The sequence below is a fragment of the Anser brachyrhynchus genome, assembly GCF_964034855.1.
Source record: "Anser brachyrhynchus genome assembly, chromosome: 3".
Lineage (NCBI taxonomy): Eukaryota > Metazoa > Chordata > Aves > Anseriformes > Anatidae > Anser > Anser brachyrhynchus.
The window spans coordinates 89242141-89254976 of record NC_137696.1 but is presented as its reverse complement, the minus strand read 5'-3'; positions in this window follow the sequence as shown (position 1 = coordinate 89254976).

Sequence of the window (12836 nt, the reverse complement as noted above, 5' to 3'; positions counted from 1 at the left end):
TGTGCTCTGTGGCCAGAAAGCCATCAGAGCTGGCACAGGGAAGAGGGCAGGACTACACAGCAGAGCCCCACCTGCCACTGAGCCATTAGAAGATACTGCTGAGCCAGACCGATACCTGGAAAGAGCTCCAGCTTAGATACACGGTGTCCTAGTGAACTGTCCACTTGTCACCCACTGGTAGTCAGATCTCCTGATAGGCATAGGTGGGATCTGAGTCTGTGCCTTCTACAGCCCAGCTAAGTGCTCTGTGCACTTGGCCTGCATTTAAAACCAGGACTTTTGCTTCTCCACTCTTGTTATAAAGGAAACCTAATATTAATCTCCCTCTCTCTCTCTCTATTTTTTTTTCCTTTTTTTTTTTAAATAAAAACTAAAGTACCCAACACCAGGAAAGGGTTCATAGGGTTCATAGCTGTTAAGGTGCAGAAGCCTGACTTCTAAGCATCTCCCTCTGCCTAGATCAAGCGATTGCCTGTCACTATTGACCCCTCCAGAGGCATCCCGTGGTGGCTGTGCACAGCGTAGGCTTGGTATTTCCACCACGCTGCTCCACCGGTCCCACATGCCACAGCATCTCACTTTCATTCGTCAAGCTCACTTTCAGCATGCCATTAGCCATAAAATGGTTGCCAGGGAGCACTTCTTTTTGCTTGAGAAAACAGAGAGCGGAATGTGAAAAGAACTGGATAAATACTTAGGGATGTGCATTATTACATCTGGGCCTTTGTCGCTTTGCTTAGGAGTTGGCAGCAATAATTTTCTTTGCTGCTTTCTGAATGAAAGTGGTAGTATGATGCTAAGAAATGTTCTGACATGATTGCTGGTAAACAGCTTGCATCCCCAGCAAACCAAGAGCTGCTCATGAGCAAAGGAAGAAATAGAGAAGGACAACCTCACCCCTAACATGGAGGTTCACTCTTTCAGAGAGGAATACGAACACAGCATGGCTTAAGGGCACTGATAAGATGCACTCAGGATGACTGAGCTGCAGGTATGCTCCCCAACATCCTGCTGAGGAGCCTATGCAGTGATCCTTCAATTGGGAAGAGGTTAACTTCCCATTTTCACCCCTAGGACACTACCTCCCAGGCTATTAGGCAAGGAACATCTTGGTTTTGCCCAACTACTTGAGCTCAAGTTGGGTTAAAGCAAAATTCAAGTGTATACTTACAGCAGCCAAAATAGAGAACAGAGTAAGGGCTTTTAAGGCATAAGAAACAAGACCATATTGAGCCTGCTTAAGAGAAATTATCCTTTTTATTCTGTATCCCACTCTTGCTTGTCAGATGATCTCCTGACACGTCAGGGATTCTGTCTCCTCGTGTGTCACGTGTCTCAGGCTGCACTTGTTAGAGAAAAACATTTCCTCTCCAGAGCATCATCCCAACTTCTATAACTTATCACTTTTTCAGGGGCTCTGAGCATATTTCATTTTTCCTCTTGAAACTTTCTTTCCACTGAAACTTGCTTGCTTCGAACTTACTCAGAAGATAATCTTGACACTTCTCCAGTTAAATTAAGAAAGTCTCACTTCTCTGGAGGTGCAAATGTCACTTTGTCAGCCCAGCTGTCATCCCCTGTACTCTACTCACCAACCAGCACCTTCTTGACTGAGTGCCACTTCACCTGCTTAACCTCCCCTTCCCTCCTTGGGTGACTCAATTGCTTTCAAAGTGAAGGTGTCGCCCGATACTGAAGTTTATATTTAAAATCAGTGAGAACATTTATAAACATGCTTGGCACAAACATCCAATGCAACAAGTCAGTCATTATTGTCCCCTGAATGACATGGCAGCACTGGGACTAAGAAAACTGAAAAAGACGGAGGTGAAAATCTTTCTTGCAAATATGCCATAAAAATATCTCAAAACAGTGACAACAGAACAGCCTTTGGCACCTATAATGGATATTTTCCTGAAAAATGACAGATTTTCAACCCACATTAACTCTCTCTAGAATGAAAGGCAAGCCCGGTGCAAACAAGAATGAAAGGGAAAAGTTCAAGCCATTTTGTGTGTACATTTGAATAAGGGTCAATTTTATTTCAATACTCTGCTCTTGGGATGATCTGTTCCCTTTAGGGCTTTTGCTGTGTTTCTGGATGGGATGACAAGTGAGTGACAGCAGCACCGACAGCTCTGTTAGCTGCAGAAAGAGGACGGGCGAACACCGCGTCGCACCACCTCTGGATAATGAGCTGGGTTTCTGAATGCAACCCAGATTCCTGCAGGACAAGCCACAATGTGACAGGTTAGTGGTAGATGAAGCAACACGTCCTGAGGACGTCTCTTATATCAAGGGCTTTTACTAGTATACCTACTATATATAGTGCAAATAAGGCAGAAAAAGAGCTCTGGGCTCTGCCTCACGAAAGCAGTTACCTGCACAAGGCATCCCAGATAAGATGCTGAGCAAGATCCTTTGGATGTAGTCATCTACCTGGCGTTAGTAGCTGTAGGCTGTGCTTATTAAAAAGGCACACAGAGAGGGCAGTTATTTAGGTTTCTACTCCAGAATCTTTCTGTTTGTTGTTACAAACCAAAACCAGTGGGACAGAGGCCCCAGGGAGGAGCCAGGCTGTGCTCCAAAGTCTTGGCTGCAAGGATGGGGACAGATCCATGTGTGAAGACATTAGTACATGATGATAAACTTGGTTTGTATCAAAGCATCCAAGTCAGACGAGGTGCTTGCCTAGACCCAGGAAGCTCTCTGGTAATTACGCATATCCAGTGCATTCAAACCAACTTTGCTTTTCTCCTGTTAAAACACACATTTGAATCACAGCAAGCTCTCCAGGCATGGGCTGCTGCTATGAGATTTCCAGACTTTGGCAGTTCTTTTTTGTCTCATCTTGCTTGGTTAGTTGTTGTAGAGACCTGTTACTTCCAAGCTTTTCCAGAAAAAAATGCTTAACAGCAGAGAGATTTGCTCCCTCATCCTCCCTTCCTTTTCTCATGCTTTGCATGTGAAAAAAACAATTTGTGAATGAGGAGGGATTAAAAAAAGGGAAAGGAAAAATGAAACAAAACAAAACAAAACAGAACAAAAAAACATACATTTTTGTTTCTATTCTAAAATGGTATTGAAAGTGTGATTTGTTTAAAAAAAAAAAAAAGGAAAAAAAAATATCCAAGAGAATTATCATTTTCCAAGATATATATAAGCCATTTTCTGTGTGTTTTTCATGGAAAGGATTTAAACCTCTATTATTAGGTATTTGATATATGGCAAAAGTCAAGGAGGGAACAGAAAAAAGCTTTCTATTATGCGGAAGCAGAGACAGACACACACACAATAGGCATAGGGACAATATTGTTTGGCGTATTCCTAACTCAGATCCTTGTGGGTGCTGCAAGAGAGTGAAAATCCTTGTAAGATTTTTTACATTCTTCCATATAACGTGCTGAAAAAATCTCTCAGCTCCTGTTCTCTCCCTGCATTAACAAAATTCATAACATGCTCAACAAAATAATTACTTCCATTGTTTAGTTTATAACTTAAGTCTGCAAAAGACACAGAAGGGCCTCCATTTGTAAAATGGTGAAAATAAATTTAATGGGGAAACAGGAGGTGCCACTGGTTAGCTTTCAACATTTCTCTTATTAGATGTACTAAATATATTTCTCAAATTTACCTTCAGGTGGTGAGCACTGGAATTACTGTATCTCTGCTCAGAAATTAAAAAGGAAAATATTGCATGTTGATCTGAGGAAAGTGGATACGAGATGTGATCTGTAGGACTAAAGAATGAAAGACATTCAAGAAACCGCAAGACATTAATGAGACAGATTGATTTAATTAGCCAGTGTAACATCATTTATCATGCTAACCACAAGAGATATGCCCATACAAGCCAGTGTTTGAAGGTCACCCTCATATCTAACATACCTAGTATGCCACCCAAGTGTCCAGCCGCAGAGAACTGTTTTAACTACACTTGGAAAGAAGCTACTGAAACACAATTACAAAAAGCCCCTGATGATTATGAAAAGCCTCCACAAGAATAATGTAGTGTTATACCTTGTAATTGAATCGATTCAGCCTATTAATAATCCAGACTTTCTGGATTTCCAGTGTTTAATGGAATTAAATGTCAGAGGTCAACAATAAAGACTTGCTCAAATAACGTTATCTCTAGCAAAGTTGGAGCCCTTAAGTTTCAGGTAATTTGGTTGTTTTGTAACTGTGGGTCCATGCCTGACAGTCTTTTTCCCCACTGCCTCTGCCCATTCATTATTCAGGAAAGAACTTAAATAATGATAGGCTCTGAAAGAATTCTCAGTAGCAGAAACTGAGGGCTCATTTATGGGCTCAGCTACGTTGGGGTAAGACTCGAGTAGCTTGATGAAGTGACAGGAGTTCTGGGAATACATGCCAGCCTAATTTGGCTCTAAATTAGAAGCTCTTTGTCAGCTGGTGGCTCAGATATCCTCCAGCATTCAGTGCTGCCCCTCTCACACAGAGTATTTTTTGCCCGTAATTGGAATTTCCTTACTTTTAGTGTGAAATTATTCATTAAAAAATTAAGCTTTTGATACAATTTCCTTTTTCATTTCCTGATTTATAAAGAGGTTGTAAAAAGTGCTTTGCAAGTGTTTATAGTGGTTTCAGGTTTTAAGCTGTGGATGGGGAGCTGTTATACTTTCCTAAGCATCTACTGTTTTAATTGAAACTCCTGTTTAAAAAAAGGCATAACAGGATCCAGTTTGATTAATTTGCTCATTCACCCTCCCTCTAGGAAGAGTTAGAAAGGCACTACCCAGAGCAGAACCACTTCCACACTTGTTGGAAACACAACTTAGTCCCTGCTTGAGTGAAGCCTCATCCACGGGAGGCTCAGATAGCCAGGAACAACTCAAAGCATGAATTTGCAGCCCCTAAGCCCTCGGTGCATTGAAGGGAGCTGGAAAGCATTCAGTGCTAACACCTACATGAGTAACAGTCAATCAATCAGGTCTGGGACTTGGATGCTGTGCCTTCTGCTTGCAGGCATGCTGGATGCCTTGAAGTTGAACAATGATGTTGGGAATCAGATCCCGCTCACAACTTTTTCAGTAAGTCTATTTCAGTTGTATTAAAGCTTTCTTTTCAGTGGCTGCACAGCAGATTCGGTCTGAAAAATATTTTCTGCTACAGACAAGGGTTTTTATGTTGTTTTGGCTCCATTACATGCAGAACACAAAGAGCTGAAGCCTTAATATAGTTCTTCTTTTTCTTATCTCTTTGTCCCCTTCACCCCTGCTTGTTACCTTTTAAAGTTTTCTTTGGGGTAATTTAATTATTATTATTTTTTGAAGTTAGTGCAGTACTAAAAGGCCATTTCTAGCACCTAACGGCCAAAGCAATTGCTCAGGGAAGCTGCTGTTACTTTCAGAGGCTGAAGGGAGATTGCACGCTATGTTTCTACTGATGTAAGAGATCCAGGTTGCACATGCATAATAGTATTTTCATGGTGCTTTAATAGTGTGAAAGGAAGAAGCATAGTTAGTAGGCTAGTAAGTTTTTAGGGAGAATGCAGGCAGACATCAGGTCGCACCGTAGAGTTCAACCTCTCACATTATATCATATTAAATGTAATTTTTATCATAGGATCATGCATTACTCTTCAGGTTTTGTTTCTTCTGCAGGTTACTCAGGTAGCAAAGGAACATCAGTAATATGTGAAATTTTGTCTGATATTGTCCAAATTTTTGTCTGATTTTGTCAGTGTTCTATGCAGGACATACAGCACAGATAGCGCAATTAAAATAGTTCATGGTTGGGAAGTCAACTTTTACTACTCAATCAGTGGCAAAAAGCAAAGATAGCATACCTCCTAGGTCTTCTCATTGGCCTTTAAAAGAAAGGACATGCCTGACAATTTATCTGAGCATCTGGAGTGTGGCTATGAGGTGGCAATAACATATCCACCTCGGAAAAGGGTTCTTCTAGAATCCCTTGTGAAAGCAGGGTTGGTCTCTCTGTTGCAAGGACAGCATTAGATTTGGGTGGCAGAGATCTAAGTACTTCAGTACTGATTCTTGCCCCTTTGTCCAAGGCAGGAAATCTCAAATCTGTCCTTAAAGCAACACACATAATGCATAACACATTTAACTTTTTGTTTTTCTAACAGATGGATTAGAACAAAACAAGCAATGCTCATTTCAGAAAGATTGGATATTATATTAATGCCAGCTCTATGAGAGTATAGATAAACTGCTGCAGTTTAACAGAAAGCAGAATGTCCTACACTAGCATAATGGCTCATTGGCTAAAACTGATCTGCAGTTCCTAAAACAGATCTGCAGAACCCAGCTACTCTGTCGATCTGCACAAGAGAACAACTGAGACTATAACAAACACCCCATCTTGCAAAATACGGGAAGTTATCAGCTGCCATTAAACAGTGTAAAAATATACCATAGTGAAACTAATAAATAAATACAAACAGGTTTAGGACATTGCCTTTAGAAACATAATCCTATGGGTTAAAGGTCATAGAATCACAGAATGGTTTGGGTTGGAAGGTACCCTACAGACCAACTGGTTCCAATCCCCTGCCATGGGAGTCCCTGCCCCCTTCCAGTAGATCAGGTTGCCCAAAGCCCCATCCAGCCTCGCCTTGAACACCTCCAGGGATGGGGCATCCACAGCTTCTCTGGGTAACTTGTGCCAGTGTCTCACCACCCTCTGAGTGAAGAATTTCCTCCTAACAACTAAGCTAAATCTCTCCTCTTTTAGTTTAAAACCATTACCCCTTGTCCTATCATTATGTGCCCATGTAAAAAGTCACTCTCCAGCGAAATGGAGATGTGAAGGTTAAGCTTTTAACAGTTCTGTCGTGCAAGGAAGCCATCCTCTCCCATGTGAGTGCTTCAGTTCTTGTTCCTTGCTACATAAATTACAGACAGAGTAAGCACATTACAGATTAAGAGAAGGAAATATCATCTCCTAGCAGACTGGGAGCAACAGCTTTCCACATATGTGCCAAAACGCCACGCAACTATTAGCATGGAATAAAATGAACCTTATTTACAAACAGTCTAAAGAAAACTCATTTTTTGTCTATGAAATCCTTGACTGCTTTAAAAAACAAACAAAAAAAAATTAAAAAAAAATCTTTAATGTACTTCTCCTTAAAACATCTCTTTCATGACGGGACTATGTTTTTCTCTCATTTTTGAGTGCAGATTGGAAACAGCTATGAATGAACAGAAAGAACTGAGTGCCCAAAACCACAAGTGCCAGCCACAAAAACCATGCGTATGCATGAGCATGCATATGCAGCTGAGCAAAAGCTGCAGTCCTGAGGGGTGGAAAAAGTCTCTGATCTGATATGATTTGACAGCAAAGAAGCGTTGACAGAGCTCATACATGTTCCTGACATGCAACACCTCCCTTGGGATGCCTGAAAGTGGGTGGTAAACAGATGATACGATGTTGACCACATTGTCCACATTTCATGATCACAAATCAGTTTTCAGTTGACAATGCTCATTTTTCACTGCTACATTTTTGTTTCCAAGCCTCTGCCAAACAGTTATAACTTCATCAGTGCATTCGGGAATACATTTAACAAAATTGCCTTTTGCAGAAGTGAGATAGTACCAAAGCAATGCAATTCTGAAAAACAACACAGAGGGAAGGAGAAAAACTGTCTGGAAAAACTAGTGAAGATTGGCCCTCAATTTTCTAATAAAACACCCCAGTGCATTGTTTCATGCCTATTATTCTCTTTATGAATTACAGTAAAATTAAATTACTAGAATTTTGCAATGTGTGCTACACTGTTTCATTAGAAGGATAAAAAAGACAAAATTGTGCTTTGTTATCAACAGACTCAGTGGGAAGACTGCTCACATGTGACCTTTAATCTTGAATTCTTCATGAAATCAGATGTACAAGATATTATTTGAAGGAGCGAGTCCTATCCCTGAAGCCATACAGGAGGCTGCGTCTAAACATGTGCTGAGCTCACAATTGCTTAATGCTTTCTTCCAAATAACCAAAAACCTTTTCATATACATCATCAAAAACTTAAAACCGCACTTGGATTATGTGACAACACACTTCGAGGCAGAAAATACCAGAAGTAAATTTCCATTTTGTGTATTACTGTATAATCTTTAATTAAAGGATCATATTAAATTAATAAATAATGCTAGCCTGGCTTATCTTCTGCAGCTGTGGATGATATGCATGGCATTCCTGAGCATTTGTGCATGCATTAGGGTAATAAAGTCCATGATACATCTTAATATATGAAACACACAGCTAATCAGACAAAAGTATCTGTACAAATTCTACTCATTGATCCATCCTCCACCTCATAAAGCCATACCACTATGATTAGCGGCCTTATCTTGAAAAAATGCTAGCTTAATATGAATTGTTACTGAAAACTGAGCTTAAGCAAGACAAAACACAGTGTTTTGTGGTAAGCAGGGGAATGCAGTGATGTTGGCTGGTCAATGTACACTTCATTTCAGAAATACTAAAGGTGGTAGGATGAAAATCAAATCACTCAATTTATACTCAAAGGATGATGGTTTTAACATTGCTTGTTGATGAAGAAATTTGTTCCAACCAAGTTGCAATAAAATATACCTGACAATGCCCAGGCCTCTCTGTGCTGCTGTCTCACAAGGCTTTAAACCAGGCCCTAAACCTCAAAGTGCTCTCTTCAAGATCCTGAAAAACCTGGGCCCAGCATAGCTATCAGCCTTTCCCAAACTCTAGGATCTTGACAAATTAGAGGGTTGGACAATCAACAACTGCATGAAGTTCAACAAGAGCAAGTGCCACATTCTGTACCTGGGAAGGGGCAACCCTTGGTATACATAGACTGGGGGATGAGAGGCTGGAGAGCAGCCCCGCAGAAAGGGATCTGGGGGTTTTGGTCAATGGCAAGTTGAATATGAGTCAGCAGTGAGCCCTGGCAGCCAAAAGGGCCAACCATACCCTGGGTGCATCAAGCACAGCATTGCTAGCTGGTTGAGGGAAGGAATTGTCCCGCCCTACTCTGTGCTGGTGCAGCCTCATCTCCAGCACTGTGTGCAGTTTTGGGTGTTAAGGACATAAAACTATTAAAGAGTGTCCAAAGGAGGACTATGGTGATGGTGAAGGGTCTGGAGGGCAAGACATATGAGGAGCAGCTGAGGCCCCTTGGTTTGCTCAGCCCAGAGCAGAGCAGGCCGAGGGGAGGCCTCATGGCGGCCTGCAGCTCCCTCACGAGGGGAGCGGAGGGGCAGGCGCTGAGCTCTGCTCTCTGGGGACAGCGACAGGACCCGAGGGAACGGCATGGAGCTGGGACAGGGGAGGGTCAGGCTGGGGGTTAAGGAAAGGTTCTGCGCCCAGAGGGTGCTCGGGCACTGGGACAGGCTCCCCAGGGTGAGTGGTCACAGCACCAAGCCTGCCAGAGTTCAAGAAGCGTTTGGACAACGCTCTCAGACATCGGTCTGATTTTTGGGTGGCCCTGTGTGGAGCCAGGTGTTGGACTTGATGGTCCTTGTGGGTCCCTTCCAGCTCAGGATATTCTAGGATTCCAGGATAAAGACTATGTGAAACCACTGTACTGCCCAGTCACTTTGGAAAGTTATGACCTGTGCATAAGGCTTACGCACACAATAGAAAACCTTTTCATGGTGGCCTCTCCTGTTACAAAGGGATCTCACACAGAAACTCTGGGCCATGACAAATCCAACCTTCTCCAATGCATGCTTTTATCACTTCTAACAGATATACCAAGCAGGTCATATATTTAAAATAAACAAGCAACTGCTCCCTTGTTCAGCCCCACCAAATCAAAATAGGCGTACCGTGCTTGACTTGTGCAGAAAGAAAGGGAGAACCACACCTGAGAGGTGTCACCCATGTGTCACAATGTGCAAAGCTGCTCAGATGATGTAGTGATGATGAACCCACAACACACAGAATAGTGGATCTGAGGAGATCGCAGTTAAAAATGCTTATCTAGGATATGAGCATTATTATTGGCTTGGGATGTAAACAATATCACATATGGAAAAACTAAAGCACTGATCAGTCAGTGGCACATCAAATCTCTCTTTGAAGTTTTATACACTCAGTCGGGAAAAGTAGGAATCACCTAGGTCCTGTCTGTAGCCACAAAGATATGAAGACCAAAACATCAAGTATCTAAGCTCAGAACAGTGATGCTTTCTATGAGGTCTGAATTGAATCCCAAAGGTAAATCTCTTGGTAGAAACCAACAAGAGAAGTAACAGGCCAGAGAACCAATGAACCCATGGTTTTCCCATGAACCAATCTTATTAAACATTTTCACTAGTGACCACCACACAGTGTCATGGTCCACTATAAATGTTTTAAGAATATTTGCTGATGCAACAGTCAGAAGCATCATTAATAAAGATGAGGATCAGGAAAATGAGGAAAAGGATCAAACATCCAAAGCACAGAGTCATGCACTCAAATAATTGGATTTTCCACCACAGAACAATGGCATTCTTTGTGTCTCCACAGTTGGAAACAGAAATGGAGAAGAGCTGGGGTGTTCACTATGAGCCATCAGTGTGATGCAGATGTGGAAAAAAAAAAAAAAAAGAGAGAAGCATGCTCTGACACATAAAATGAGGTATTCCCAAAGGAAATACAGAAGTATTAATGTCACTTTGCTAAGACCCACACCTTGTGGTGCATGATTTGTTCACTCCTTCACAAGAAAGATTAATTCAAAGCAGAACAGAGCCTGGTAGAACACAAATTTTGGGGAAAGAAACTCTTAATAAAACAAACACGGAGGGGAGACAGGATTGTTTCCCAAACACAGAACAAAGTTTAAGAAACCAGGTAGAAAACTATACTTACATTAAAGAACGCTGTTGGCACAAATTAGCCAGGGATACACTTATACCAGAAATCAGATTTCTATCAGAAAAGTGAGGCTCCAGATCAGGTTTCCAGTAAGAGCAGCAGGACAAAAAAATAACTGATTCAATTTATGAGGGATCAGGATATGAAAGGGAGTCATATGAGACAGAACCATATGGAAGAGTGCCAGCACTAACAGAAGATTGGATTCAAGAGATAGAAAAGTCTTATGGGTTCTGAAATCCATCTCTTTCAAAAATGCTTTAAAATTGTGTTCTGTGGCCTAAGTAAAAATGATTAATACTAATAATGGAACATTTGTCTAGTACCAGCAAGAGAAAAAAAATCTGCTTTAAAATGTGGAATGATACATAACAAAACAAATAGCCCATGTGAGGTCTTTCTTATTTAGTAGTATTCTGGTAACTATAACAACAAATTACCACTGGTTTCTACTTTAAACATTTTTTTTTCTAAATTTCATAAAAGCTAATATGCCCTAGTGCAAATGGTGACTCTTGCTGAGCGAGTGTCAAAATCTAGAAGATGATGAAGGTACAGATGGGAATTCATACCCTAGCAAATCACAGGTAATTAGAAAAAATGTAAAACATATCCACATTATTATAAGAAAATATGTTCTTTTGAGTTCATGTGACCATTTAACAAACCCAACAGGCTAGGAAATATGTTTCCATTTACAAATTACGACACCAATTCCAAAATCCCCAACCCACTAACATGTTTCTTCATCTGCTTGCAGCAATCTAAAAAGCCCTTTTCAGGACAGGAAATAATTTCCTTCAGACAAGTTGTTAATCCCTCTGAGCATCTTTCAGAGCCGTCTGTCAAGCTGTGCTCCCTGTCTTCCTCATGCCTTGTTTGCTTACCTGAGCACCGACCTTCCAGACCTGCCCCACTGTGCTTGTGGATGGGAACCAGCAGTGCTCTTTAAAACTCAAGATAAGAGGTTGCAGCAGTCAAGACATTTTTGTGCATCTCAACCACAAAATATTGTAATAATTACCATGAATCAACTAAAACTACAGCTCATATGTTCTTCTCAATGGCCATCAATTTAAAAGGCGCTCTTGATTTAGTGCATTTTCATTTTGCATCACATGTTTTGAGAATATTTGTTCCAGCAATTTTACAAAACCTTTTTCTCCTTTTTGGCAACAAAGCACAAGCTGTAAATTGTCCCCTACCTCCATTTTCTTTCAAACCTCAAACAAAGGACTGTTCTTGCCCTTCTCTTATTAGGTCCACATAAATCAAAGCCTGGTAAAGGGCAAGTCTGGTAATCTGAGAAAACAGCCTACACTAACTATAGAATTGGATCATTACATGTCATGCTTCCTATTAGTCACAGAGAGAAACTTTTGACAAAGTTTAGAAAGGAGAGAAGAGGCATTGCATCATGAATATACTCAATAAGCCTACTGGTCTGTCTCGCAGAGCTGGTAGAAAGCACTGCCTGAACTCCTTTCTCCCCTCTTCTTCTACAGCCAGTGTCCTTGCACTGTATTTCCATGTGGGATCTGTGCTGAGCCTTCCCGTTACAATAGCATGATGATGACAACTAACTCCACCTCTGTCCAGACGTGGTCTCAGGTCTTTCCCAGACATGTCTGGCCCTGTTTCTAGAGGCGTGCCAACTCAACTCTATTCCAAAGTGGGAGTGACGGGGAAAGCAGAAGAGGTGCCATCTCCCTCCTGTCCGTGCTGCATATCATGATGTAAATTGGCAATCGTTCCGCCGGAGTCATGACATGACGGGTATGGCAGCTGTATTGTATTCACCCATCTGCCCCCAGCGGGTATAACCCAGCTTCTGCCCTCACAGTGTCACTGGCAGGAGAATCATGACCCTTACAACACAAACGTACTTATACAAATGAGGAAACCTATGTTGGTAAAAGACAAGATAGCCAGCCAATTAGGGTGTAATTAAGTAGTGTAAATAATAAAGGTGTAAAGTCTGATTCACAGCCCCCTAGCTGGTG